This window comes from Dendrobates tinctorius, unplaced genomic scaffold, assembly GCF_039654945.1.
Source record: "Dendrobates tinctorius isolate UK_male_01 unplaced genomic scaffold, ASM3965494v1 ptg000019l, whole genome shotgun sequence".
NCBI classification, from domain to species: domain Eukaryota; kingdom Metazoa; phylum Chordata; class Amphibia; order Anura; family Dendrobatidae; genus Dendrobates; species Dendrobates tinctorius.
In genome coordinates, this window is record NW_027361687.1 from 52,868,053 (window position 1) to 52,895,787 (window position 27,735).

At 45.2% G+C, this 27,735-nt stretch overlaps 1 protein-coding gene across 1 annotated transcript in view; it reads left to right on the plus strand.

The window, feature by feature from the left end:
* The window catches only part of ANKRD34A (ankyrin repeat domain 34A), a 79,916-nt gene that overhangs the window by 33,865 nt on the left and 18,316 nt on the right, over window positions 1-27,735 (plus strand). The window contains exon 2 of the mRNA XM_073567041.1: window positions 10,194-10,736. The gene's annotated coding sequence lies outside the window, so the exon portion shown is untranslated. The remainder of the gene's footprint in view (window positions 1-10,193; window positions 10,737-27,735) is intronic.

Consider the following 27,735-nt stretch of genomic DNA (forward strand, 5'->3'; position numbering starts at 1 on the left):
AGAATAGGAAATCAGGAAGGGGGCAAAGACTTCTTCACACAACTGTAAAGCTGCGTAATCTATTTATTCTCCATTTATCCATCATCGATGACTCATGCAGTAAACACACATTTTCATGGTTTTTCTTGTGTTGCACGTTTTCTGGAATGTGCTACCTTAGGCAGTTAGGGCACACTGTGGATTTGCAGAATTAACCTAAGAACACATCTACTAATACTGCCTAATCTATTTCTTCTCCATTTATACAGTTGTGGCCAAAAGTATTGACACCCCTGCAATTCTGTCAGATAATACTCAGTTTCTTCCTGAAAATGACTGCAAACACAAATTCTTTGGTATTATTATCTTCATTTAATTTGTCTTAAATGAAAAAAACAAAAGAGAATGAAGCAAAAAGCAAAACATTGATCATTTCACACAAAACTCCAAAAATGGGTCAGACAAAAGTATTGGCACCCTCAGCCTAATACTTGGTTGCACAACCTTTAGCCAAAATAACGGCGACCAACCGCTTCCGGTAACCATCAATGAGTTTCTTACAATGGTCTGCTGGAATTTTAGACCATTCTTCTTTGGCAAACTGCTCCAGGTCCCTGATATTTGAAGGGGGCCTTCTCCAAACTGCCATTTTTAGATCTCTCCACAGGTGTTCTATGGGATTCAGGTCTGATCTCATTGCTGGCCACCTTAGAAGTCTCCAGTGCTTTCTCTCAAACCATTTTCTAGTGCTTTTTGAAGTGTGTTTTGGGTCATTGTCCTGCTGGAAGACCCATGACCTCTGAGGGAGACCCAGCTTTCTCACACTGGGCCCTACATTATGCTGCACAATTTGTTGGTAGTCTTCTGACATCATAATGCCATGCACACAGTCAAGCAGTCCAGTGCCAGAGGCAGCAAAGCAACCCCAAAACATCAGGGAACCTCTGCCATGTTTGACTGTAGGGACCGTGTTCTTTTCTTTGAATGCCTCTTTTTTCTCTCCTTTAAACTCTATGTTGATGCCTTTGCCCAAAAAGCTCTACTTTTGTCTCATCTGACCAGAGAACATTCTTCCAAAACGTTTTAGGCTTTTTCAGGTAAGTTTTGGCAAACTCCAGCCTGGCTTTTTTTATGTCTCGGGGTAAGAAGTGGGGTCTTCCTGGGTCTCCTACCATACAGTCCCTTTTCATTCAGATGCCGATGGATAGTACGGGTTGACACTGTTGTACCCTCAGACTGCAGGGCAGCTTGAACTTGTTTGGATGTTAGTCGAGGTTCTTTATCCAACATCCGCACATCTTGCGTTGAAATCTCTTGTCAATTTTTCTTTTCCGTCCACATCTAGGGAGGTTAGCCACAGTGCCATGGGCTTTAAACTTCTTGATGACACTGCGCACGGTAGACACAGGAACATTCTGGTCTTTGGAGATGGACTTGTAGCCTTGAGATTGCTCATGCTTCCTCACAATTTTGTTTCTCAAGTCCTCAGACAGTTCTTTGGTCTTCTTTCTTTTCTCCATGCTCAATGTGGTACACACAAGGACACAGGACAGAGGTTGAGTCAACTTTAATCCATGTCAACTGGCTGCAAGTGTGATTTAGTTATTGCCAATACCTGTTAGGTGCCACAGGTAAGTTACAGGTGCTGTTAATCACACAAATTAGAGAAGCATCACATGATTTTTCGAACAGTGCCAATACTTTTGTCCACCCTCTTTTTTATGTTTGGTGTGGAATTATATCCAATTTGGCTTTAGGACAATTCTTTTTGTGTTTTTTCATTTAAGACAAATTAAATGAAGATAATAATACCAAAGAATTTGTGTTTGCAATCATTTTCAGGAAGAAACTGAGTATTATCTGACAGAATTGCAGGGGTGTCAATACTTTTGGCCACAACTGTACATCATTGGTAAATCATCTGATAATCTCACATTCCCGTCTTCAGGGCTTTTCTCTAGAATGTAATACCCCAGGCAGTCCATTAAATTCCCAACATCCAGGGTTTGCACTAAAAACACATCTAATACTGTCTAATGTATTTCCTCTCCATTTATCCCTCATTGGTGAATCATGAAAAAAGCTCACATCCCCATGCATGTTCAGGGCTTTTCTTGAACTGCACCTGTTTTCTAGAATGCGATAGCCAGTCTGGTCAATTCCCCTAATCCTCAGCATGCCCTAAAAATACATCTAATACTGGCTGATCTCTTCACCATTGAGCCATCATTGATGAATTATCCAATAAATTATCATTCCCATCTTCAAGGCTTTTCTTGTGTTGTACCTGTTTTCTGGAACGTGCTACCCTAAGCAATCAGATTTATTCTGCAAATCCACATATTTTTATACTTTCTAATCTATTTCTTCTCCATTTAACTATCTGTGATAAAACACTCCGGGATCGGCTTTGCTGGGGTCAAAGGTCACGTGCATTCAGCATGAAACTCAGGCGCAGAGCTGGGATTCGGGTGTAACTGACCCTGAGTCAGGTTTATTAACGGAGAAAGCAATGCAAAAGGAAATAGAACATAAAACAAATCCTTGCCTGTCCGGCACTAACTAAACAATGGACAACCTAACTACCAACTGGAGGGCTTCTCCCGTCCAGCCAAACCACAGTTGCAGTGGGCACTACTTCCACTCACGTGTGTCTCTCACACAGACAGGCTCTCTGTGTTCCCAGGCTGAGACACTAACACAACCACCTGGCATCCTTTTATATCCACCTCCCATTATTCATTAGCAAGCAGGTGCGATACTGACCAGACTAGGCCACATAGGAAAGGAATCTGGGCGAGATATACCTGCTCTCATCCACTATTCCCACATGATTCTCACATATCATTGATGAATCATGCGATAAACTCCCATGCCTGTTTTCAGGGCTTTTCTCGTGTTGCATCTGATTTCTGAAATGCGCTAACCAGGCAGTCAGGTCAATTCCCCAAATCCATGGTTTGCCGTTAAAACACATGTAATACTTCCTGATCTATTTCTCCACCATTTATCCATCATTGATGAATCATCCATTAAACTCCCATTACCATTTTTAGGTCTTTTCTCTGTAATGTGCACAATAGGAGAAAAGGGAGCAGTCAGGTGAATATACTAAAAATTATAAAAAGACATGAAAATCAGCAACAAAACACAATCCAGGAAAACGGCAGAGATACCAGGGTTACAAATCCCGTTATAAAATATTGCACAAGTCCCAAGAGTGTATAAAGTGCCAGTGCAAAAAATGTTTGGCAAGCAAATACCAATGTAATGTACTACACCAAGTCAGTTTAATTCCAAACATTCACAGGATACCCTAAAACACATCCTGCCTGGTCTATTTCCTCTTCATTTATCCATCATTGGTGAATTATGCAGTAAACTCCCACTCCCATCTTCAGGGCTTTTCCCGTGTTGCACCTGTTTTCATAGCATGCACTACCCTAGGCAGTCAGGTTAATGCTGCAAATCCACAGTGTGCCCTAAGAACACCTCTTCTAAAACTGCCCAATCTATTTTTTCTCCATTTATCCATCATTGGTGAGTGTTTAAGTAAACTCCCACACACATTTGCATGGTTTTTCTTGTGTTTTACCTGTTTTATTTTAATACTGTCTAGTCTATTTATTCTCCATCTATCCATCGTTGGTGAATCATACTTCAAACTTCCATTCCAGTCTTCAGGGTTTTTCTCGTGTTGCACATGTTTTCTGGAAAGTGCTAACCTAGGCAATTAGTTTATTTCCCCAAATCCACAGTGTACTCTAAGAATGCATCTTGAAATACTACCTAATCTATTTATTCTCCATTTATCAATCATTGGTAAATCATCCACAACTCCCATTCCCATCTTCTGGGCTTTTCTCGTGTTGCACCTGTTTTCTGGAATGCTCTAACCTAGGCAGTCAGATTATTTTCCCAAATCCACAGCGTGCCCTAAGAACACAGCTTCTAATACTGACTAATCTATTTCTTCTCCATTGATCCATCATTTGTGAATTATCCAATAAACTCCCATGTCTCCAAGGCTTTTCTTGTGTTTCACCTGTTTTCTGGAATGCCCTATGCTAGGTAGTCAGCTTAATTCCCCAAATTCAAAGGGTGCTCTAAGAAATGCTTCTAATGCTCCCGAATCTGTTTCTTCTCTAGTTACTCCCTATATTAGAGTGAATAATGCAGGGTGTTTGAGCTGCTCAAGTCCCAGCTTTTACACTCCTTTTTATTTTTTCATTCTTCCTCCCCATTATACATGTATTATAAATAATTGTCTCCAGACCTACTGATAGCAATCCAAGTATATCTCTACTCCATTTGTACACGTTTATTAAAAATAGTCTTCCGCTTTTATATATCATGTTTGATTTCATATATTCGAGATTTATATAACCTCCGAGCTGAATGTGATTTTTCTTCTTTTTTTTTTTTTAATCCCACTTCATCGGTGTGTGCGTGCGTGCGCAACAGCTCCGCCTAACATGCTGATGCATATTGAACCCGATTTAGTTACACCGGCTGACGCAATGCTGAAATACAAATCAAAAAATAGAAAGTGTGATGGTATGAGGATGGGAAATAATACAAGGCTGAGTCTTTTTTTTTCTATCCCTCCTCATACATCAGCCATGGCTTGGGATACAGAAAGTACTATGTATTGGGAAATGCGAATGCATAGCCAACAATACAATCAGCCGGCGTGTTACCATGGCGACTGCAAAATTAACGTACAATGGATCAGACAGGGTTCAGAGCAGACACACCGAGCTTATGTGTGAACTGAAATCATGTCTATTATGACATTTCTCTCCTTTTATAGAACACCGCCATGTGTACTGATTTAGACATGGCGCCACGGCCATTTATAGTTGAAGGGAGAAGTTGGTGAACCCAAAATACTATATACGGTATGTAGTTGGAAACAAAAAACCATGACAGATTTCTTCCAAAAGAGCGCCACCCTTATTCTCGGACTGTTAGTGGTATTGCATCACAACCCCATTGTCGTCAATAATTGGGCTGCTATGAAATTCCATCATAATTAGCGATGGTGCGAAATCGTATGAAGGACCATGTTGGTATTCTCTGAACGGGATCCTGGGGAATTGCCTCTTACCGGATGGCATCTTCAGCTCTTCTATTGATGTGCATATTGCCATATTTATGATGATGAGGAGCCACAGTTCTCAGGGCTCCCATTCTATCCTGCTAATCAATTTGATTTGGCCCCAGAGGCAGCTATACAGTGTGGTAGACCCTGTATATACGGCAGATTGGCTTGGCTTACAGGCATCTACTTGTATCTGAGAAAGAAGCCATGACAGAAATATATCCAGACTGTGGAAAGTTGGTTGATGACCCTTATGGTCACTTTATTGGTGTCATGCTCGCCATGTCTGTCATGTCCACCATGTCTGTTTTGCCTCATGACCCCTGGAGCGGTGTGCATGCGCATCTCATGTCTGCTATCCTGCATGTTCCCTAGAGCAGTGTGCACACTCACCTCATGACTGTTGAGCTGCGGGATGCCTACGTTTCTGCTCTGCCTTCTGTGATCGTCTCGTAATGTCTAGAACCCCTGATCATGTGTCCTTCCTATGTTCCAGCAGAGGCTGGTTCTGCATTCATCTCTGCATGTCTGGAACTCTGATCATGTGACCTGCCTAGGTTTCAGCACTGGTTCTGCAATCGTCCCTGCATGTCTGGAATCCTGATCATGTGACTGCTCCCTGTGATCCTGGAGGATCTGAACTGGAACTTCTTCCCTGGTCCTGACCCGGAAGTGGAGGTGCTATGCCCTATATCAGACCGCCCCTTCCTATGCTCAGGGCCTGAGTATTGTGTTGCTTCCCTGCATGGCTGCTTGGTCTGCTGGGTCGCTCCCTCTATTCTGTGCCCTTGCACTTTGCTCTGTCATGCGTCTCTGCACACGCTCCGTGCTCGTATTCCGTCTCTTGTCTCGTGCTTTGTCTCGTGTTTTGTTTGTCCTCGCTATGCTTCCTTGTTATGCTATGCTCTGTACCCCGTCCCTGGCATGTCTCTTCGCATGCGCAGGCCACCGTCCCTGTACCTGTCCTTGGCATGTCAAATGCACGCGCAGGCCTCCGTTCTGTATCTCTCCCTGGCGTGTCTCTTCGCACGCGCAGGCCACTGTACCTGTCCCTGGCATGCCCATTGGCATGCGCAGGCCTCCGTCCTGTGAACCTGACCCGGGCGTGTTGGTTGACACGCATCCTGTTTCTAACTTTGTCTTGTCTCCTTGCATGGAACCCTGGTTTGCTTACCAGATGTCCGGAACCTGCCGATCACCTTCAGAGCTACAGAACCTGATGTCCCGGTTGATCGTTGCCTGCTGTCCGGAGTCCGATGTCCTCGTGCCTCTGTCTACCATCTGCACGCACCATGCTATGGACCTCGGCGTGCCCTTGCCCGCACCTTGCTCTATGTACTCTGTGTGTTCACGTTTTGCACCTGTTATACCCTGAAGTGTTCCTCATGCCTTGGACCTCGGCGTGCCCTTGCACGCATCTTGCTTTATGTATTTTGTGTGTTCACGTTTTGCACCTGTTGTACCCAGAAGTGTTCCTTAATGAAGTTTCCTTGAACTAACGTCTTGTCTCGCCTTGTCTTGTTTCCCTGAGCCGGCCGTCTGGTCCAGCTGCTGTGGTGGCTCACCCCCTTGGTCTTGCCCCTGACACTCCCTGTCTAGGGGGTGGATTCTCACTAGGTCAGCTCGCCCTAGGTGGGTGCGTGCCACGGCCCAGAGAGTCCACTCATTCAAAAGGAAAACGACTCAGCGTAAGCTGACGCTCGTCACAGAATACTCAGGCCATGGACTCCGCTGGTACCTCAGCTAACCTTCTGATGAAGAATCTGATCTGCTCTATGTCTCCTGAACTCGCTTGAAAATGGCGGTACCCCGGCCACTCTTCTGATGTAAATCAGACCCGGCCCTTGACCTCTGAACTTGTTTGGAAATGGTGTCAGACAGAGTAAGAAGACTTGCTTGTCTACTCGCAGTCCTCCCCACTGTATCCCCGTGTCTCGTCCGCGGCTCCTGTGTCTTGACCGGTGCAGGTGTCCGTTTCAGATGTCGGATCAAAGTTGTTGGAGTAGTTTGTACTAACTCTGGATTCTGCCGAAGAATTTTTTTTTCTTCTTTCCAGCCCTGGTAAGAGAGGGCTTAAGGAGGGGGGTACTGTCATGCTCGCCATGTCTGTCATGTCCGCCATGTCTGTTTTGCCTCATGACCCCTGGAACTGAGTGCACGCGCATCTCATGTCTGCTATCCTGCATGTTCCCTAGAGCAGTGTGCACACTCACCTCATGACTGTTGAGCTGCGGGATGCCTGCGTTTCTGCTCTGCCTTCTGTGATCGTCTCGTCATGTCTAGAACCCCTGATCATGTGTCCTTCCTATGTTCCAGCAGAGGCTGGTTCTGCATTCATCTCTGCATGTCTGGAACTCTGATCATGTGACCTGCCTAGGTTTCAGCACTGGTTCTGCAATCATCCCTGCATGTCTGGAATCCTGATCATGTGACTGCTCCCTGTGATCCTGGAGGATCTGAACTGGAACTTCTTCCCTGGTCCTGACCCGGAAGTGGAGGTGCTATGCCCTATATCAGACCGCCCCTTCCTATGCTCAGGGCCTGAGTATTGTGTTGCTTCCCTGCATGGCTGCTTGGTCTGCTGGGTCGCTCCCTCTATTCTGTGCCCTTGCACTTTGCTCTGTCGTGCGTCTCTGCACATGCTCCGTGCTCGTATTCCGTCTCTTGTCTCGTGCTTTGTCTTGTGTTGTCCTTCGTGTTTTGTTTGTCCTCGCTATGCTTCCTTGTTATGCTATGCTCTGTACCCCGTCCCTGACGTGTCTCTCTACACGTGCAGGCCTCCGCTCTGTACCCTGTCCCTGACGTGTCTCTCTACACGTGCAGGCCTTCACTCTGTACCCTGTCCCTGACGTGTCTCTCTACACGTGCAGGCCTCCGCTCTGTACCCTGTCCCTGACATGTCTCTCTACATGTGCAGGCCTCCGTTCTGTACCCTGTCTTTGGCGTGCCTCTCTACACGTGCAGGCCTCCGCTCTGTACTCTGTCTAGTCCCAAGGCTCTCCCTTGGCCAGGCACTGGGCTTCGGCCTACGCTCCGCTGCTAGACTCTGTCCCTGTCCCTGGCGTGTCTCTCCACACGCGCAGGCCTCGTCTTGTACTTTGCCCCTGGCATGCCCTCTGCATGCGCAGGACTCTGCCTCTTTCCCTGTGCCTTGTCTCTGATGTTTTGTGCACCCTCTTCGTACTAGACTTTGCCGTGCTATTTCGCACGTGTCTCTGTCCTGTACCTTTGCCTAGCCCTGCCTTGAGGCTCCGTGCCCTCGTGCACGCGCCTGGTCGCCCTGTGCCTACCTGTTGTGCCTCAGCCGTGCCGCCTCTAGTCGTGCTCGCCTGTGTGCCTCAGCCGTGCCAGCCGTCCAGTGCTATAGTGGTTACCGGCTGTGTGAGCCGCAGCGGTGCCGCCTCTAAGTCGTGCCCGCCTGCTTATGCCACCGTTGATACCACCTGCCGGTGCCCCAGCCGTGGCTTCCGTGCTCCTTTGCACGCACGCTGGTTTTCGCACTGTGCCTTTTCGTGCTTCTCTTGCACAAAGACTTTTGCTTACTTTGCCCTTGCACGCACCTTGTTCTATGTACTCTGTGTGTTCACGTTTTGCACCTGTTATACCCTGAAGTGTTCCTCATACCTTGGACCTCGGCGTGCCCTTGCACGCATCTTGCTCTATGTACTTTGTGTGTTCACGTTTTGCACCTGTTGTACCCAGAAGTGTTCCTTAATGAAGTTTCCTTGAACTAACGTCTTGTCTCGCCTTGTCTTGTTTCCCTGAGCCGGCCGTCTGGTCCAGCTGCTGTGGTGGCTCACCCCCTTGGTCTTGCCCCTGAAACTCCCTGTATAGGCGGTGGATTCTTACTAGGTCAGCTCGCCCTAGGTGGGTGGGTGCCACGGCCCAGAGGGTCCACTCATTCAAAAGGAAAACGACTCAGCGTAAGCTGACGCTCGTCACAGAATACTCAGGCCATGGACTCCGCTGGTACCTCGGCTAACCTTCTGATGAAGAATCTGATCTGCTCTATGGTGGCTTCCATGGTGGTTACCCATTACCTATGTAAGAGGTGAAGACGGGTTCAACTTCACCCAGACCTAATGGTGCCCAAATTAGAGGAAACCAATGATCCTTGAGGGCCATGTTGGAACTTTTTCCTTGTGGCCCATGATCTTTATAGGGGTTGTCCACTACTAGGATCTTAAACCAAATGTTCATCCCCGGGAGGTGAATATAGTCTTTATTATTTTTTGGGGGCCGAACATTTAGCTGAAGAAGGTGTTGTTCTTGTAGTGGATAGCCTCTTTAAGATATGCAACTGGATAAAGATCATCACTCGCCATAAGCAGTGCTCCACCAATATCACCATTACTACCCTGCTTATTGGGATGGACAAGGCCATCACTCCATCATCAAAAGCAAGGACTGTCCCTTTTTGCATCTGCTACCTTGCTCCCTAGTGAGCACCTTCACTCACTCTGATCATGGACGGATCTTGCAATGACTCTTAGGCATCAAAGGTGTTTCGCGAGCCCTTTCAACTCATTGTGTGAGAGAGGTCTCCTTAAAAAGACACCTCATGTGCCCCCTGATTGGAATTTTAGAGACATCAACTAGCTTAGCTTTTTGGGCACCATGAGGCATCTTAGAGGGGTTCTCTAGGCTTGTCTAATACCCTTTTAGAAAATTGGATCTACAATGTTGGGCTTCATAAAAAAGAGCCAGAGCTGCAATACCAGACGCAAGCCATGTAAAAGAGTGGTGCAATATTATATGTATGATAAGGTCTAAATAGTTAGTTTATACCCTTGAATTGACAGGTCAATGTTGCAGATTAAATAATCGAAACCTCTTTGCAAGAGGTACTTGAACTATGAGGGGTACAGCACCATGGAATCAATGGTGCTATATAAATAAATAATAATAATAATAAAAAAAACACTGCTTATTTCCAAGATTAGCACCACACCTGTCCACAGGATACGTGTGGTATTGCAACTAGGCAGAAAGCTAGAATAAAATAATAAACTGCAAATTGCATTTCTCCATTTGAAAAATTCTGAATTTTTCAATTTTCATTAATTTTGATATTTTTATTTTTTTCTCCTGTCGTCTCTTTCTTCCTAAGATCTACTCTGCAAGGATGTGCAGCCAAGGAGTTAATGAGCAGAAGCGCGCCGGGAACGAGCGTTCGGAAGACGAGGCAGCGCAGGGTTGGAGGATGTGGTGGCCGCCCCGGACTCTGGATTCTGGTGCAGTCTTATGCCTCAGTGTATTTTAATGGAATATCTACTTCTGCTCTATGGGAAAGGAGCTAAAAATAGCAGCCGTGGGTCTCTCAGGGCTGTTCATTCTGTGACAGTGACTTGCAGGCACCAGATCGTATGCAGCCTGCAACAGGGGGGGGACGTAGGATTACTCTCACTCACACATCCATACGCTGGAGCTTCTTTAAAGCAATATATTAGATTTATAGATTTTTTTGTACATTTTTTTTTTTTATTAAAAATAGATTTTTTTTTCTACAAAGGGAAGTCCATTCTTTCTCCTTTTTCCAGACATGAATTTACGGTGGGAATATACAGGGATCCTTCAAGCCAAAGGAGATGGTGTATGGGGCGAAGCTGCGTTCCTTGCGAGCTTTGATCTAGCATGGAGAGAAGCTTACCAGGTGAGCCGCGCGCTAACCCTATGTAACCATCCATGTGTGTTTGCAGGGATGCATGCCAGCATCATTCCCGGGCACAGATGCGGAGTCTGGTACCGGGGTGATATTTCTTACTATGGTCCAAAAATCCCTTTAGCTTTTATTGCATTCCAATAGTGCTGCTTTATCTATTTTATTTTTTTGTTATGTTTTTATGTTTAGCACGTATTATAATTTTGTGTTTCAATTTGTGATTTTTTTTTTATATATTTTATTTTTGGAAAATGTTAAATTTCTACCAATCCGACTGCTCTGTAAGATCCGGACAGGGCGATGGGTGAGACACAAATATGGAATCCAAGAATAATGGGGTGGGGGGGATGGAAAAAAAAATATATGGCGCCACCCTGTTTATTTTTAGACTCTTGAAAAGGCGTCTCAGAATTCGCTTGAAATGGGTTAATCTGGAAGGCCGTGAAGAGCCTGATTGCAATGCATTCAGGCACCTTTGGCTTTTTTTTTTTTTTTACAACTAACAAGTTCTTGCCCGTAATGTAATTTTTTTTTTTTTTTAAATAATGATATTTGTGCCAATTTATGGGCTAGAGAAATGTAAAAAACAGTTTGAAAAATAAAGATAATTTAATAATATATTTAAATGGTACAAAAAAGATGGGCAAAAATGCTTTTAATAACCAAAATATGAAAAATATAAAAAAAAATGCAAACTGTAATAATATTAATAAAAAAATAGAAAATGAAATTAAAAATAAAATATAAAAATACCAAAAGAGAGAATATAATTATAATTTTAAATAAAATAATAATCTAAAAATAATGCAAAAATATAAAATAATCTATACGTAAAACTGAAAATAATAGCAAAAATAATGCAAAAAATATAAATAGCGTAAAAATTACAAAGTGATAAAGCAAAAAAAAATCTAAAAATAGTTTAAAAAAATAATCTAAAAATAAAACAGAAAATCATAATAATCTAAAAATAAAACAAAAATATCAAATACAAAAATAATACAAAAAATATAATATAAAACATATTAATAAACTGATACCTAGTGAAATTCTTTTCCTGGCTTTATCATAAAATTTGAATAACAAGATTTTATCGTGTCACTGGGGAGACGGACAGGCCTCGTTTAGATGCATTATTACCCATACACACTAATTAAACCCTACCAGCCCACCCCTTGTGTTTATTTGCTAAGCTCTGCAGCATATTGCAGCTCACAAAACGAGGGATAATTCTGAGATGTTGCTACAAATAAAACCTCCCCAGGAAAAATCCAAAATCCCAAGGAATAAGGGAGCAGATGGTCATAATTTTCAATTACCCCCACATTCGAAATAATAAAATAATATTATAACCCTAATGAATAATGATTCATTTCTACCGGCCCTGTTCACTTTCTCATCTTGGATAAGATAAAAAAGCAGTGAAGGATTTGCATAACACAGTGGAATAAAGGATGATCTGCATTGGTAATATGATGGCGTTCAAGTGGTTACACTCCTGTTCTTTGTAAGCGATAGCAATATCAAAACACCCCCTTGCACTGTGAGCGGCGGCTCTCTGTAGCCTTACACGCGCGTAGTCATCGGTTCCAGCTTTCAACTCATAATATATATATATATATATATATATATATATTAAAGAGATTTAATAAAACCCAGAATGAGGTGATGGCTAATCAAAAGCAATCATTTACCATAAATGATAAAGTAATATGATTGAGGTTGATTACAGGCACGGGTTGGCTGGTTGGACACCGCAGGAGCAATGTTACTATGGTCTGTGAAAGATGCCAAGCTCCACCCTTACAGAAGAAAGCATAAATAGTAATTCCATGCCTCCTCATATTATCAGAAATGACATTATGAGTAGTGTTGAGCATTCCGATACCGCAAGTATCGGGTATCGGCCGATACTTGCTGTATCGGAATTCCGATACTGACATCCGATATTTTTTCAATATCGGGCATGGGCATCGGAATCGGAAGTTCAAAGTTGATTGACAGCCGAAATGACGTCATCATGATGCGCGGTGCGTGCGCATCATGATGCGCCGTCATTTCAGGCCTTCCGGGGGTCTCTGCCGGCCTGCCGGGGGGCTGTGTGGACTGCCCGGGGTCTGTACCGGCCCGCCGGGGGGCTGTGCCGGCCTGCCGGTGGTCTGTGCACCCTGTAGGGGTCTGTACCTGCCTGCCGGGGGGCTGTGCCGGCCTGCCGGGGGGCTGTGCTGATGTCCGGGGGTCTGTGCAGGCATCGTCCGATGGGACTACAAGTCCCATCGGGCGATGCCTGCTACCATGACAGTGATTGACACATTAGCCAATGATGGGACAGTAGTAGTCCCATCATCCGGCTAATGTGTTAAATGTTTAAAAAAAAATATATATATATACTACATACATACTACATACATACTACATGCATGCTACATACATACCACATATATACTACATGCATGCTACATACATACTACATACATACTACATACATACTACATGCATGCTACATACTACATACATACTACATGCTACATACATACCACATATATACTACATACATACTACATGCATGCTACATACATACTACATGCTACATACATACCACATATATACTGCATACATACTACATGCTACATACCACATATATACTACATACTACATGCTACATACATACTACATATATACTACATGCATGCTACATACATACTACATGCATGCTACATACATACTACATGCTACATACATACTACATACATGCTACATACATACTACATGCTACATACATACCACATATATACTACATGCATGCTACATGCATGCTACATACATACTACATACATACTATATACATACTACATACATACTACATGCATGCTACATACATACCACATATATACTACATACATACTACATACATGCTACATACATACTACATGCATGCTACATACAATACATACATAGACATACAGTACATATAACATAGAGTAACATACTTACCAATACTTGTCACATTGTTCCCCGAAGCCATTGTCGTCTACGGAATAAATATTAACATAAAATATTAACAAAAAATCCCTAGCTCACTTTATGGTAAAAGCTGTGTGAATTCCCACACAGCTTTTACCATAAAGTGAGACTAGGGACTTTTTTTTTTTTAAGTGGCGGAGGAATACAGTGCGGAAGGATACCTACCTTCCGTCATTGGATTCCTGCAGCCCGTAGAGAGCGGCAGCATCAGCTGATGCTGCAGTTCTCTACCCAAGATCGTCGTGGGACACACTCGTGGACTGCTTCGGATCATGGGTGAGTATTTTTGTGGTTTGTTATGTTAATATTTATTCCGTAGACGACAATGGCTTCGGGGAACAATGTGACAAGTATTGGTAAGTATGTTACTCTATGTTATATGTACTGTATGTCTATGTATGTATTGTATGTAGTATGCATGTAGTATGTATGTAGCATGTATGTAGTATGTATGTAGTATATATGTGGTATGTATGTAGCATGTAGTATGCATGTAGCATGCATGTAGTATGTATGTAGTATGTATGTAGCATGTAGCATGTATGTAGCATGCATGTAGTATATATGTGGTATGTATGTAGCATGTAGTATGTATGTAGCATGCATGTAGTATGTATGTAGTATGTATGTAGTATGTATGTAGCATGTAGTATGTATGTAGCATGCATGTAGCATGTAGTATGTATGTAGCATGCATGTAGTATATATGTAGTATGTATGTAGCATGTAGTATGTATGTAGCATGCATGTAGTATGTATGTAGCATGTATGTAGTATGTATGTAGTATATATGTGGTATGTATGTAGCATGTAGTATGTAGCATGCATGTAGTATGTATGTAGTATGTATGTAGCATGTAGTATGTATGTAGCATGCATGTAGTATGTATGTAGCATGCATGCAGTATGTATGTAGTATGTATGTAGTATGTATGTAGCATGTAGTATGTATGTAGCATGCATGTAGTATGTATGTAGCATGCATGTAGTATGTATGTAGTATGTATGTAGCATGTAGTATGTATGTAGCATGCATGTAGCATGTAGTATGTATGTAGCATGCATGTAGTATATATGTAGTATGTATGTAGCATGTAGTATGTATGTAGCATGCATGTAGTATGTATGTAGCATGTATGTAGTATGTATGTAGTATATATGTGGTATGTATGTAGCATGTAGTATGTAGCATGCATGTAGTATGTATGTAGTATGTATGTAGCATGTAGTATGTATGTAGCATGCATGTAGTATGTATGTAGCATGCATGTAGTATATATGTAGTATGTATGTAGTATGTATGTAGCATGTAGTATGTATGATGCATATATGTAGTATGTAGCATGTAGTATGTATGATGCATATATGTAGTATGTATGTAGTATGTATGTAGCATGTAGTATGTATGTAGTATGTATGTAGCATGTAGCATGTATGTAGCATGCATGTAGTATATATGTAGTATATATGTACTATGTATGTAGCATGCATGTAGTATGTATGTATGTAGTATTTTTTTTTTTTTTTACATTTAACACATTAGCCGGATGATGGGACTACTACTGTCCCATCATTGGCTAATGTGTCAATCACTGTCATGGTAGCAGGCATCGCCCGATGGGACTTGTAGTCCCATCGGACGATGCCTGCACAGACCCCCGGACATCAGCACAGCCCCCCGGCAGGCCGGTACAGACCCCCACAGGGTGCACAGACCCCGGGCAGTCCGCACAGCCCACCGGCAGGCCGGCACAGACCCCCGGCAGGCCGGCAGAGACCCCCGGCAGGCCCGTACAGACCCCCGAGAGGCTGTACAAGGGCAGGAAAGGGTTTTTCCAATTCCGATACCGGAAGTCTCATAGACTTGAATGGGACTTCCGGTATCGGCATCGGCGATACCGATACTTTTTTTAAAGATCGGCCGATCCATTCCGATCCGATATTTTGAAGTATCGGACGGTATCGCTCAACTCTAATTATGAGGCCACCATCATGACCCCTAAGGCATTGTTATAATGGTTGAATTTGACTTGAGTGCCTAACGGGGACCTAAAGTGTCTTAATTTCCTTGAAACCATTATCAAAATATGCCTGGGACATCTTTGGGGCCACTTTAACCACCTGGGGATCTGTACGCAATCTATATGCTGCCATATTGTGCCCCACAATGGTTGTCAGGGAAAATTTTGAAGGCCTTTAAAATGGCCCGTATTCCTCTATTTCAGATTCATGTGCTAGGACCGCTTATCACATTTCTTTGATATGCTACAGTGGTACTGAGAAAGTCCGCCTTTAAAAGCTCCTCATTGACATATATGGTTTCTATGATCCATTGTATTTTGACTATTGAGAGCAGGGGCCATATATATCAAAGATTAAAATAGGATTTCCCCCACCAAAGGTGCTAGTACATCCTACCACAGTCCTAGCCACCCTGGTCAGGAGGATTCACATATGTCTGCCCCTATGTTCTTTCCACTATTCTTTCTTGGAGGACTTCTGGAGAGGGGATCATCCCAGGAGGCTCATAAAGCAAAACCATGTGTACTATAGGATCCATAGAAAGAGGAGGTCCAGACTAGGTTGTATCATTGTTCTTGGGTCTTGAGAACCTATGTTGTGATCCTCTGACCACTGGCCCTTCAATTAAAATTATGAAACAGAGATAGGGTCTAACAAACACAAAGTGCTTCTGTCCCAGGTGGCCAAGGGTTAGGTAGTGATAACCAGCATTATAAGGGGGTCTCTGTTTTAATCTTTGTAGACGAATAAAGAGAAAATTGACCCAACCTGATCTGGTTCGACATTCTACAAACCCTATTGATGTCACTTGGTGTACCTCTGTTGTATGTATGCCCTTGGATGAGAGTGCCACCGGATTTTTTTTACTATCGGGTTCCTCATAACTTTTAGCAACCAAAAAAAGCTATGGAACCCTGATGTTCAATTTTTTTTGCTAATCCTCATTAGAGGGAACACATGGTGGTTGAGTTTCAAAGTAGTCCAAAACATGAAGAAACTAAATAGTCTATCTGAACTAGGTTAGTTCCATTCAAGATATCTAGGTGGTCTTCAGGACTATGCCAGTGGTCATGTGAAGAAGGATAATCCTTATATGGTTGACCATGCCTGATGTTAGGGACGGCGGAACGCACTAAATAATAAATAATAGAAAGTGCGTTCGCCGCCCGGGGTCCACCGTGCAGAAGGTGTTACTCTGCTGCTAGGTAATGGCGGACACTCAATATGGCGGTATATCGCACGCGGGTTGAACGTCACCCGGTGTGCGCTGAGCGTACTCTGTTAATTCACAGAGGCGCTAAAGCAATAAACATAAATACCGAGCCTGTTAGACTCACAGGTCTCAGCAGAATGCATGCACGGTATATGGTCACAGGACTAGGGCCCAAGACACAGGGTCAGTGTCCGTCTAGACCCACCATGCGTGCGGCGTCGCTACCGCGGACGCTGACAAGTGCTGCTGACTGCAGCGCGGCGACTGATACAGCCACTATACGACAATGCCCAGGAGGGGGCACACTGTAGGACGCTAGTTCTGTGGAGATATGCACTGTGGCCTGTAGCATGCCACTGACTGGCGCTGACTCTATGACTAAGTCCCTATCCACACACGTAATATCAGAGGGAAGGGAATCTTATTGAGTCATTCGCAGGTTCATGAATCCATCATCATTCACACAGTTAGCAACTAGCGTCTATACTAGCGCATGGCCGAGGGGCCATGCAAACCTTTTATAGCCGGGACCTTCCGGAAGCTTCCAGATCCCTGAGATGGACCAATCAGATCTGGAGAAGGACCTGGGCATGTAACTCCCGATCTCCAATGGGAGATCGTCTCATGAGCATGCTCAGTGGAGTGACAGAAGGACTTAGCCTCTGGAGTGGTTTGCTGCTGAACAGCCTGCTTTGCTATTGCTGGCCCGAAGGTGGCAGCAACAGCCAGACCCACGGAGCAGGTCCGGGCAGAGCGTCGGGAACGACGGGGCCACTGAGCAAGCTCCTCTGCGGTCGATGGGGAATGGGAGACCGCAGAATGCGAGGCTCCGGATTCCAGTTGTGCCGCTGCAGGAACCCGACGCCTAACACCTGATCCATGATGACTAGGTGAAGATGCTTGTATGAATGAATGCGACTATTGCATAAGACAGATCTTATAGATCTTCTCTGGATCAATAGGATACATTGCATGGACTTACATATTTTCAGGAGCCAATAGACAATCGATTCCTTATATTTGATTAAATAAGCTCGCGGAGTATTGCTGTTTTCATGGAAACATGTTGTGTCTCTTGTAGTGGACTGGTGTTACTGGAAATCTTAAGTATCAGCCTACTCTACAATAGCTCCCTTATTTGCCACCAGTTAGTATCTATAGGCGCTGCTTTAAACTTAAAGAGGTTGTCTGTCTTATACAACCCCATTTGAAATGCTAGTAGTCATCTAAAAGAAAGAGACCACTTTATATGCTAAAGCTATAATAGCTGCATCTAGCATTGGTTTTAGCTCTGAATTATGACTCAGTGATTTTGATGGCTTGCTTGTAATATTTTGTTTCTACTATAGGGGCAGTGCAGGGAAAAGGAGCAATTGAAAAAAAAGCTTGATCCACCTAGTTTTGGTGGTAGAGACTAAGACTGGCAACAAAAGGCTTGGATATATTAACATCCATCCCATATAGCTTAGGCTATGTGCACACGTAGTGAAAGGTGCTGCGGATTTTTCCGCACAGATTTGGAAAAATCTGCAGGTCAAAAGACCTGCGGTTTACCTGCGGATTAGCCTGCGGTTTAGCCCTGCGGTTTAACACCTCTACAATGGAGAAGGTGTGAAACCGCTGTGGATTCCGCACAAAGAATTGACATGCTGCGGATTTGAACCCGCAGCAAATCCGGGCGGAAAAATCCGCAGCATGTGCACAGCGTTTTTCATTTTACCATTGAAAACAATGGTAGTGTACAACACAGCTAAATCTGCTGCGGTTCCGCAGATCCAAAAACGCTGCGGATCCGCAGCAGAATCCGCAACGTGTGCACATAGCCTTACAATGGCATGTAAAAGTTTGGGCCTCCCCTTTTCAAAATTGCTGTTATTGTGAACAGTTAAGCAAGTTGAAGATGAAATGATCTCTAAAATATCAGCTGCCATCACTGCCATCAGGGGCTTATCTACAGCATTCTGTAATGCTGTAGATAAGCCCCCGGTGTAACCTGAAAGATAAGAAAAATGAGTTATATTATACTCACCGGGGGGCGGTCCAGTCTTGGTCCAATGGGTGTTGTGGTCCGGCACCTCCCATCTTCTAATGGTGACGTACTCTTCTTTGCTGCCTGTCGTGGCTCCTGCACAGGAGCACTGCTCTGCCCTGTTGAGGGCAGAGCAGAAAACTGCAGTGCGTAGGCACTGGACCTCTCCCGGCGTCTGCGCACTGCAGGACTCTGCTCTGCTCTCAACAGGGCAGAGAAGTGCGCCTGCGCAGGAGCCACGACGGGCAGCAAAGAAGAGGACGTCACCGTTAGAAGATGGGAGGTGCCGGACCAGACCACGACGCCCATCAGACCAAAACCGGACCTGGACCGCCCCTGGGTGAGTATAATATAACTCATTTTTCTTATCTTTCAGGTTACATCGGGGGCTTATCTACAGCATTACAGAATGCTGTAGATAAGCCCCAGATGGTGGTGCCGGCAGCTGATAGTCCAAAAATGGGGTGAAAGATCCCCTTTAAAGATGACACATTTATTTTGTATTTTGGGAAAAAAAATACTGTTATTTTTTACATTTTAAAAATTTCAAAAAGGAAAATGGGCAGATGCAAATGTTCGGGCACCCGCCATGGTTAGTACCTAGTAGCACCCCCTTTTGCAAGTGTAAGTGTAACAGCTTGTAAACGCTTTTTGTAGCCAGACAAAAGTCTTTCAATTCTTATTTGAGGAATTTTCATCCATTCTTCCTTGGAAAATTCTTCCAGTTCTGTGAGATTCCTGGATGGTCTTGCATCCTCTGCTACAGCTCTGGCAAAATTTAAGAGACCACCACATCAAAACCCTGTTATAGGCAGCCCATTCTCCAGACCTGAACCCCATTGAAAACCTCCGGAATGTAATCAAGAGGATGATGGATAGTCCCTACAGTAGAGATGAGCGACTTTGCCTTTTTTTCGGGTCGAGTCGGGTTTCATGAAACCCGACTTTCGCAAAAGTTGGGTCGAACGCAATTGGCCGATTATCGTGAAAAGTCGAAGGCCGACTGAAACACGAAGCCCAAAGCAAGTCAATGGGGAAGAAAAGTCGGCAGTGAGTGGAGGACAGGAAACACACCTACAGTGCCCTTTTTAATGCCAAAAACATCAATTCTTATTGCTTAAGCTTGTCAACCTTAATTTACTTTATAATAATAGTTAGGCATTAAAAACTGGGAGTATTTGGCTAAAGTTGTGGGGGGGTAGGGCTGGCTCCAGATTTTCGTGGGCCCAGGGCCAAAGAGTATTAATGGGCTCCTTTAACACATGCAACAATTCATGATCCTCTGATATGGCAGAGAAATAGCGGTATAGTACAATGAAAAATACTTCACTTCTTACATCACGTGACTGATATCCATTTAAAATTCTCCAATAGCTCCAAAAACGGATAGTATATTACTCCATACCATATTATGGCCACTGCATAGTGCGCCATACTGAGTAATGAGGCCCATATATTTCTCCATACAGAATCATTGGTCCCATATAATGTTTGATACAGTATGTGATGATCTCCACATAATGCTACAGTATATGTTGGTCCCCATGGATGAAGCTCCACTGTCTTATGGGCCCAAATAATGCTCCATATATAATGGGCCCCATTTCTAATGATCCAGTGTATAATGGGCCCTGTAAATGCTGCTCCAGTGTCTGATGTCCACCTTTGGAATGCTCCAGTGTATGGTGGGCCCCATATATCATTCTCCAGAGTATAGTGCTCCCCAAAAACTGCTCCCAACCTTTAAAACAATTACATAAGTCTCCTCACTAGTGAATCCCTGTACTCTGGACTCCTCGTCATCCCTATCTTCCATCTCTCTGCACTTGGACTGTTTAGGCAGAGGGCATCGCGCTCTCTGACCAGAATGTCACTGTCAGGAAACGCGGAAGACGGCATGGCGGTGGAGCAGGGAGAGGTAAGTATTTCAACTTTGCAAGTGCTGTGATCCTGAGCAAGCAGGGGGGGCCCACTCGTTGGCGATGGCACTGGTGTGTGGCGGTGTGTCTGATGGCGGGAGAGACACTTTTGCGTACTATGAGGGGCCCTGTGCCAGTGCCGTCGCCCATGAGTATGCCCCCCCACCTGCTCAAGGAACCTGCACTTTCATCTGCACCTTCCTCTTTGTCACCGTGTAAAGTGGTATAGTATGCGGGAAGGGGAACCTGAGTTTCATCAGGGTCAGATTCTGGCTGTGTAGAGTGCGAGGGGAATGTAGTGGACTGGGTCAATGTACTAGCAGAATCATCTAGCAGTGGCTGGGCATCAGTGCACTTGTGGCGCCCCCAGGAGTACGGTCGCCACAGTGGCATTACCTTACTCCTAGGGAGTGCGATGTTATGCTTGGGAGCAACGAAGGATCTCTTTAGCAGTTAAACCAACACACAACACAGTTCCCACTCCAGGCCAGCAGGGAGAGCGCTGAACCTGACTGCTGAGGAGCTGCTCTCTGTGGTCGGGAGGAGGGAAGTTAGGACAGTCTGTGAAGGGAAGGGGAAGTGTGTGGACGTGAGAAGGGGATCTCGAGGATGAGCAGAGTTAAGACTCACTCCTAGCTGTAGCGCATGGTCCAGATTCCGGTCTCCAAGTTTGTAGGGACAAACCTATCTGCAGAGAGAGAATTCCTAATTTGCTTCCAGGCTGACCAACTCCTTCTCCATCTGTACTCTGGGTCCTGGACGGCACTTACCAAGTACAGATAAAGGAACTGCACGACTGTGTCTGTCATCTTTCTCCTGCGCCTGGCGCATGGCTCTGCTACATCCTGCACTGCACACCATCTACCAACTCTTTCATCTGCCCTGCGACTATGGCCCTACCTGTGCAGGGCTTCTACATCTTAGCTGCACCACAACATCATCTGTCCCAGAGAAGCGACACTGCAGCGCTGGTCAATCTGATCAGAAACCACAGGTGGCGTCACATATCATTCACCTATAAACATTATTCACCCCTTTGCATGGACGTCCAGGGCCACGGACCGGGTCACCACCACCGTGACACATCCCTCTGAGAAACCGGTCAGGTACCGATTAACCCCACTGCCCTGGCTGGCCACCCACACTCCATGTCAGATTCATCTTGGACTGGATAATTCACGATTTGACTTGATAACCCAGGCAAGGTATGTGAGAAAGAGCTACATGGACTAATGTGAAGTGTGCCCTGCTGCATCATTCACTTTTGGTGGGGGTGAAGGAAACAAGGAAAGGGGTTCTTCCTGACCAGGAGCCAGCACTTGACGACTCAGTGCTTGCATTTTTTGAAACTTCAGAAGAGGAGGGCATATTAGCTGGAGTCTGTTTCGGCAATGTAAGCCAAAACCAGCTCCTGATGCTCCGGCTTTAAAAGCGGTTAACCTACTCCCAGAAAAGGTAGCCTTCCAGGCCTTCCGGAGCCAGACCATGACGCAGGCTCAACACCTCCTGCCTTACCTGCTATTGTGCTTTTGCCACTACCAGCAGATGCACCACCACCATCAGTACCAGCTGGCCTCCCCACGCCCACGTCCGCGGCCTCTTCCACCATACTTCCAAATTTTGGAGAAAATGTACCCAAAATAACATCAGATATATGGTACTGTATCAGAAGCGTACAGCTGTATACAGTCAAAGGATAATTGTAAATCTCCATATATATTTCATGAGTCACACAGAGACGCTCACAGGCTCAGTATGGATTAGACAAGAATATAAAAAGTAGAAAAAGGGTACAGTATCATCAGATAGCAGGTATATATAGTATAGTTTAAACATTCTAAATCTCCGTATATACAGTTAGGTCCATATATATTTGGACAGAGACAACATTTTTCTAATTTTGGTTCTAGACATTACCACAATGAATTTTAAACAAAACAATTTAGATGCAGTTGAAGTTCAGACTTTCAGCTTTCATTTGAGGGTATCCACATTAAAATTGGATGAAGGGTTTAGGAGTTTCAGCTCCTTAACATGTGTCACCCTGTTTTTATAGGGACCAAAAGTAATTGGACAGATTAAATAATTGTAAATAAAATGTTCATTTCTAGTACTTGGCTGAAAACCCTTTGTTGGCAATGTCTGCCTGAAGTCTTGAACTCATGGACATCACCAGACGCTGTGTTTCCTCCTTTTTGATGCTCTGCCAGGACTTCACTGAGGTGGTTTTCAGTTGCTGTTTGTTTGTGGGCCTTTCTGTCTGAAGTTTAGTCTTTAACAAGTGAAAATGCATGCTCAATTAGGTTGAGATCAGGTGACTGACTTGGCCATTCAAGAATATTCCACTTCTTTGCTTTAATAAACTCCTGGGTTGCTTTGGCTTTATGTTTTGGGTCATTGTCCATCCGACCCCCGTGGTCCACGTCCAGCTTACTAGAGGGACTCGCGAGGCTCTGGCACGTGAGATCGAGCAATAACAGGTCTGTCATGCCCTTACATGTCCGGGGCTGCACGCGCGCTACACTGAAAGGACCAGCGGGTGTCGCTTACAGGTGCGGATAACCCGCTGAACCCCGTTAGTGATGGGGATCTGGGATTCCAATTCTTCCCCGCGAACGAGGATTTCCCAGTAAGTGCAGGTCAACCGGAATTCCGGAATTAGGCCTAACCGGCATTCCAGAAAGAATGTGCAAAAATTAAGTGTCCAAACCACAGGTGCTGTAGCTTGCTTAACAGCTGGGCTCCTCTGCTGAGTAGCACACAGTTCTTACATAAACAGGCAGCATGGCTTGGTTTACGGGTGGGTAACTCTGCTGAGTAGCAGACAGTGCTTACATAAACAGGCGGCATAGCTAGGTTCCCGGGTGGCCTCCTCTGATGAGCAGTAGATACAGGTACTAGGCCCAAAGTATTGACTGGGCTAAATGGAGTTAAAAAATGGTTCTTACATAAACAGGCGGCACAGCTTGGTTCACGGGTGGGCTCCTCTGCTGAGCAGTAGAAACAGGTACTAGGCCCAAAGTATTGACTAGGCTAAATGGAGTAAAAAACTGGTTCTTTCATAAACAGGCGGCATAGCTAGGTTCACGGGTGGTCTCCTCTGCTGAGAAGCAGACAGTGCTACAAGGTCCAAAAGGATTTCCTGGACAAGATGCGGTAAAAATTATTAGAAACACACACAGTGTAGCTCCTTGACAGGTGTACTTCACCGCTGGCTACCAGACACCGCTACTATGCCATGAAACTGTCTATTAACATTGAAAAGCATTATTAATGTGAAAATAAAGTTACGCTTTTGGTGAACGAACCGCTCTCGAACGGAACCTCGAACAACCGAATTTTAAGCAAAGTGTACGAGCTCAACGAACGGCTCGAACACCGCCCAAAACAGCTCAAATTTGAACTTGGCAAACAATTCGACTCAAACACCACTCATCTCTAATCAGGAGACATACTCAGACGGTCTCAGGCCCAGTATGGATTCGACAAGATTGTAGAAAGTTGAGAAAGGGTACAGTGTCACTGGATACCAGGTATATATAGCATAGTTTAAACATTAAAAATCTCTGTGTATATTTCCGGAGTCCAACAAAGACACTCACAGCCTCAGTATGGATTAGACAATAATCTAAAAATTAGAAAAGGGTAATGTATTCGAAGCGTACACCAGTATACACTGTTGGGGTGTTTTTAAATCTTCATATATATTTCAGTCTCAGTAAGACAGTCCAGACTCTCCGCAAGAGAAAACAAGATGGATACAAGTACAGACGGAAAGTCGAATGATTGCAGAAATTTTGGAATTACTACTCACGGGAAAAACTCCTGGGAGAATTCTCAGAGGCGATGCAGACCCTCAATTACTTTGTCTGTGGAGACAGTGAAAACAGTTCTTTGTGAAGAAAGGGTTGCTGTATCGCAGTACCATGGATCCCATCACCGTTACTCATCTCCATCAAATTGTGATCACAGGGAGAGATGTAGACATAGTCCTCACTGCCTATCATGATCTGTCAGGTAACTTTGGAGTGCAAAAGACAGAAGCCACAGGCCGTAGGCGATTCTATTGCATTGGCATGAGAAGACACATTTAAAAATGTGGGCAGGAATGTCACACATCTGTGAGTAGGAAAACTGTGAAAGCTGATGATAAACCACCACTGCATCTCATTGTGAGTCGACGTCCATAACAAATGGAAGCCATTGATCATCTGAAGATAGAGCCCAGCAGGACAGGGCATAGCTACGTCTTAAAAAAATCATCTATCAGTTCACCAAATTTGTAGTGGCAGTCCCAGTGAAGGATTTAACAGGCCAGACTACACAGTGGTGGAGCAGGGAGAGGTAAGTATTGCAAGTGCTGGGGACCTGAGCAAGCAGGGGGGCCCCCTCGTGGGCGGCGGTACTTGCGCAGGGCCCTTCATAGTCCGCTGCTGTGTCTGACGGCGGGTGTGCACCCCCACCATCAGAGACACTTGATTGTACGATGAGGGACCCTGTGCCAGTGCCGTCGCCCAAGACTGGGCCCACCCACCTGTCCAGGGCATCGGCACTCGCACGGGTGCGTGTGCCAGGTGGTGGCCCCGTCCCTGGGAGGGAGGCAGCCCAGTTAGGGAGGTTGAAAAAATGGCATATGTTGATGTTGGACATTCAGCAGCTGCAAATGGAGGAATTGGAGAAGTCCGAGGAAGAGGAGGACAAAAGCAAGCCATTTTTCTGGCAACCTATGTGTCAGCAGGGGAAGGTGGGACAAAATCCTATGAAACCCATGCATGGTTCATTTTAATGTAGGTTAGATCATCAACATTTTGGGTTGACAGATGGGTCCTTTTTTCTGTCAGGATTGATCCAGCAGCACTGAAGACTCTTTCGGATAGCACACTAGCAGCAGGGCAAGCGAGCTCCTGTAAGGCATATTGTGCCAATTCAGGCCAGGTGTCCAGTTTACATGCCCAATAGTCAAAGGGGAATGACCTGTGAGGGAGAACATCGGTATGGGAGGAGAAGTATTTTGTAACCATAGTTGACAACTGCTGTCTCCTGTCACTTTCAATCGATGCAGTATTACCAGTCGTTTGAGTGGTACTTGAAAAATCAGTCCACAACATGGTCATGAAACCCCTGTCTCCAACGCCACTTCGGATGTGTGCACCACAAACACCTCTTCCATGTTGCCCCCTACGGTTCGTGTGAGAACCATCACCGCTGCTGTGTGCTGGGAAAGCCTCAAACAAACGGTTTACCAGAGTTGCTTGTTTGTTAGCCAATATTAGGTCAAGGTTCTCCTGTGGCATGATGTTTTGGAATTTGCCTTTATAGCGTGGATCCAGGATGCTGGCCAACCGCAGTCATCATCGATCATCATTTTGGCAATGCGGGGGTCCCTTTTTAGGATCTGCAAGGCGTAATCACACATGTGGGCCAATGTTCCAGGTGTCAATGATGCACTGCGAGTGCTGGGTGGAGGAGCACTTTCTGGCAAATCCACATCCCTCCAGTCACACACAAACCCTGTACCTGACCTTGACACGCCGACATTTTCTCTTGCCCCCTGAGAAGCATCCTCCTCCCCAAAATAATCATCCCCATCATCCTCCTCCTCTTCTTCCTTCACCTCGTCCAGGAGAGTTCCCTGAGCAGACAATGGCTGACTGTCATCAAGGCTTCCCTCCTCCTCTTCCTCCTCGGCTGCAGACGCCTGCTCCTTAATGTGCGTCAAAGTTTGCATGAGCAGACGCATAAGTGGGATGCTCATGCTTATGATGGCGTCGTCTGCGCTTACCAGCCGTGTGCATTCCTCAAAACACTGAAGGACTTTACAGAGGTCTTTCAGCTTCGACCACTGCACACCAGACAACTCCATGTCTACCCTCAAACTGCCTGCCCGTGTATCCTCCCACAAATGCATTACAGCCTGCCTCTGTTCGCACAGCCTCTCAACCATGTGCAGGGTGGAGTTCCACCTTGTTGCAACGTCGATAATTAGGCGGTGCTTGGGAAGGTGGAGCAATCGCTGCAGCTTCTGCATACGACTGGAGAGTATTGGCGACCGGCGGATGTTCGAGCACAGTCTTCGCACCTTATGGAGCAGGGCTGTTAACTCCGGATAATTATTGAGGAAGCACTGCACCACCAGGTTTAGGTGTGAGCCAGGCAAGGTATGTGTCTGAGTTTTGAAAGGGCTATGGCTGCCACAAAATTCTGGCCGTTATCACTAACTACCTTGCCTGCCTCAAGATGTAGACTGCCCAGCTATGACTCAGTTTGTCGCTGCAAGTAGTCGGCAAGTACCTCCGCGGTGTGTCTGTTGTCGCCCAAACACATCATCTTCAACACAGCCTGCTGACGCTTACCACAAGCTGTTCGATAGTGGGACACCACATGTGCAACACTAGCAGCTGCGGATGGAGTGCTCGTGCGACTGCGCTCTGTGGAAGAGCTTTCGCTTCTGGAGGAGGAGGAGGGTCGAACGCCAACTGTTTCCTATACCGTGGGCTAGGCAGCACTGTCCCAACGCCGCTGTCCCCTGTGGACCCTGCATCCACCACATTAACCCAGTGTGCAGTGATGGACACGTAACAGCCCTGGCCATGCCTACTAGACCATGCATCTGTTATGAGGTGCACCTTTCCACTCACTGATCGCTTGAGTGCATGGACAATGCAGTATTTCACATGCAGGTGGAGGGCTGGGATGGCTTTTCGAGAAAAGTGCCGACTGGGTAGGTCATAGCGTGGTACTGCGTAGGCCCATGAGCTCGCGGAAAGCTTCGCTTTCAACCAA